The sequence below is a fragment of the Galeopterus variegatus genome, unplaced genomic scaffold (genome assembly GCF_000696425.1).
Source record: "Galeopterus variegatus unplaced genomic scaffold, G_variegatus-3.0.2 Scaffold65, whole genome shotgun sequence".
Lineage (NCBI taxonomy): Eukaryota > Metazoa > Chordata > Mammalia > Dermoptera > Cynocephalidae > Galeopterus > Galeopterus variegatus.
Genome location: NW_007726176.1, coordinates 915,221 through 918,823, shown reverse-complemented (window position 1 = coordinate 918,823; position 3,603 = coordinate 915,221).

Genomic DNA, 3,603 nt, shown 5'->3' with positions numbered 1-3,603 from the left:
CCACACAAACTATAAAATGATAATTGTGTGTTGTTTTAAATCTTACATTTTGGAATAATTTATTATGCAGCAATATGTAACTAATAAATCATGTATGTAATTTTTTTTTTTTTTAAAAGATGACCGGTAAGGGGATCTCAACCCTTGGCTTGGTGTTGTCAGCACCACGCTCAGCCAGTGAGCGAACCGGCCATCCCTATATGGGATCCGAACCCGTGGCCTTGGTGTTATCAGCACCGCACTCTACCAAGTGAGCCACGGGCCGGCCCGCAACCACTAATCTTTATGTTTCTATAGATTTGCCTGTTCTGGATATTTCATATGAATGGGGTCATACAATGTGTGTTCTTTTATGATTGGCTTGTTTGTTTTAGTGCAATGTTTTCAAAGTTTATTCATATTGTAGCATGTGTCAGTATTTTATATCTCTTTATCATCAAATAATATTCCATTTTATGGATATGCCACATTTTGTTTATCCACAGGTGGACACTGGAGTTTTTTCCACTTTTTGGCTGTTATGAATAATGCTGCTATGACGATTTCTTTTGTTCTTTTTTTTTGGTGGCTGGCTGGTATGACGATCCAAACTCTTGACCTTGGAATTATAACACTGTGCTCTAACCAACTGAGCTAACTGGCCATCCCTTGCTATGACGATTTCATGTACAGATCTTTGTGCAGACATGTTTTCAGTTCTCTTGGGGGTATACCTAGGAGTGGGATTGCTGGGTATATGGTAACTATGTTTAACCTTTTGTGGAACTGCTAGGCTCTCCCTGTACCTACCGTAAAGTCTCTTAACACACTGATCTTTTCTCTCTCTGAGCTCCTGTGATAGTCAATTGCCACCACCCTGGCCCAAGCCACCATCATCTTGCCTTTGGATGACTGCCCAGCCTGCTCACTGGGTTTCTTGCTTCCTACTTGCCCCTCCAATCCATTCTCCACCCAGCAACACTCAGGACTTTTGCCATTACTGTTCCTTCTGCCGGGAACACACTTCCCCCAGCTTATCACATGACTCAGTTCCCCAACTTAGCAGGTCTTGCTTACATGCTGCCTCCTCAGGGAGGACTTCCCTGACCCCCCCGTCTCAAGTCATAGCATCACTTTTCTCCCATCCCACTCTCCCCCGTTCTCTTTTGTTTTCTTACAATCCCATCACTCCCAGACATAAGATGTATTTTTGGCGTCTGTTTATTATCCATCTTCCCCTCCAGAATGTGAATTTTAAGAGTGCAGGGAACTGATTTTGTTCATCACTGTATCCTCAGCATCATGGTACATGATAGATGCTCCATAAACATTTGTAGAACGAATGGATGATCATGCCACTGCCCTGTGTATAGCCATCTAACAGCTTCCCATGGATCTTAGAATAAAATCCACACTCCTCACAGAAGCCTGCAAGGTCCTAAGTAACCCAGCTCATTTCATGGACATCACCTTGGGCCTCCCTTCTCTGCCACTCACACCGGGGCTCTTCAGACATACAAAGCATATTCCTGCCTTGAGGTCTCTGCATATCGTATTAGTTATCATTGTGGCATAACAAATGACCCCAAAACGTAATGGTTTAAAACAGTAAGAATTTGTTATCTCACTCAGTTTCTGTGGTTCAGGAATCTGGGAGCAGGTGATCTTGGTGATTCTGGCTCGGGGTCTCTCATGAAGCTGCAGTTAAGACCCTGGCTGGGAGCTGGCCCATTAGCTCAGTTGGTTAGAACGCAGTGTTGTAACACTGAGGTCAAGGGTTCAGATCCCCATTTAAAAAAAAAGAAAAAAAGACCCTGGCCGGGGTGTGGTCATTTCGAAGCTTGACTGGAGGACCCATTTCCCAGGTGGCTCACATCCACAGTGGGCAAGTTGGTGCTGGTTGAAAGGAGGCCTCATTTCCTTGCCCTGTGGCCTTCCACAAACTGCCAAGTGTGCTCACAGCATGACAGCGGGCTTCCCCCAGAGGGAGTGATCCAGAGAAAGCAAGGCAAATGCTACAATGTCCTTTATGACCTAGCCTCACAGTCACGCTCTGTCATTTCCACAATACCTAATCAGTTGCACGGATCAGCCCTTTTCAGAGTAGTAGAGGACTGACTGCACAAGGGCAAATCCCAAGAGACCATCTTTCAGACTGAATACCACACACGTGCTGCTCCTTTCTCTTGATTCTTTGCCTTCCTGCTCCTGTTCATCCTTCTGGTCTCTGCTTAAATGTTGCCTCCTCTGGGAAGCCTTCCCTACCTTCCCTGTTAAACTCTCTGAAAGCCCCTGTTCAGATCCCCCACCCCTTTGTAGCACTTGTTACAATTCGACCCTGCCCTTATTTGTGTAACTATTTGTTTAATGCCCTCACTAAGCTGAAAACCCCATGAGGGCAGGGACTGACTGTGGCTGCCTCATTCTCTGTCGTATCCCTGACACCCAACTCAAGACCCATCACCCAGTAGGTGCTCAATAAGTGTTTGTTGACTGAATGAGAGAATCATAGACACCAAATGGCTGGCTCAAGGCTGTATCTAGGGGTGAGAGGGGCAGTGGAATCTGAGCCTAGTTACTTGTGACCCAGGATTGGCCTTCTGCCCCAAGACCACTCAATTCACCAGACTTGAGTCCCAGCAAGTCATTCCAGGGCTCCCTTTATCCCATGTTCAAAAGGGTCCACTATCCACAGGGCAATATCTTCTTTTTAAAGTCATATGCTCCTTCTTTCATCTTTGGAACAAGGTGGGGCATATCACAGGTGACTTCCAAATTATCCTGAATTAGTGCCCAAGCAGCAGTTTGAAGTCAATAATATAGACAAAGGCTGTACTAATAAAATCGACCATCTATATATAGTGTGCTTACATACTTATATTTGATTCTCACAATGACCCACTGAGATAAATACTATTATTATTCCCACTTGACAGAAGAGGAAACTGAGTCTCAGAGAGGTCACTTGATTTGTACATCACCCACTAGGTAAATGGCAGCACCGAGGTTTGAACTCTAGTCTGACTTCAGAGGTGCAACATTTAGTACCACTTCTCGTAGTCGGTTATATCTCCCATGACAATGAATGAATAAGTAGACAAAATGTTGCCATCCCAGAGACTGGCAAGGCAGTGTTTTACAATAAAATGTGTGGGCTGGCCCGTGGCTCACTCGGGAGAGTGCGGTGCTGATAACACCAAGGCCACGGGTTCGGATCCCATATAGGGATGGCCGGTTTGCTCACTGGGTGAGCGTGGTGCTGACAACACCAAGTCAAGGGTTAAGATCCCCTTACCGGTCATCTTTATAAAAAATAAAAAATAAAAATAAAAAATAAAAGAATAAAATTTGTAATTATTAGTTCAGTTGGTTAGAGTGCAGTGTTATAACACTAAGGTCAAGGGTTCAGATCCCCATACCAGCCAGCTGCCAAAAAAAAAAAAGAGAAAAAATTGTAATTGTAGAAATATTCTTTGATACAAATATGATTTAGATGGGAATTTTTTTATTAAAAAGAATGGCAATATCAAACATGGCAAGGATGTGGAGCACCTAGAAATTATACATCGCTACTCAGCAGTGAAAAGAAACAAACTATGGAAAATACAACGTGGAAAATCTCAA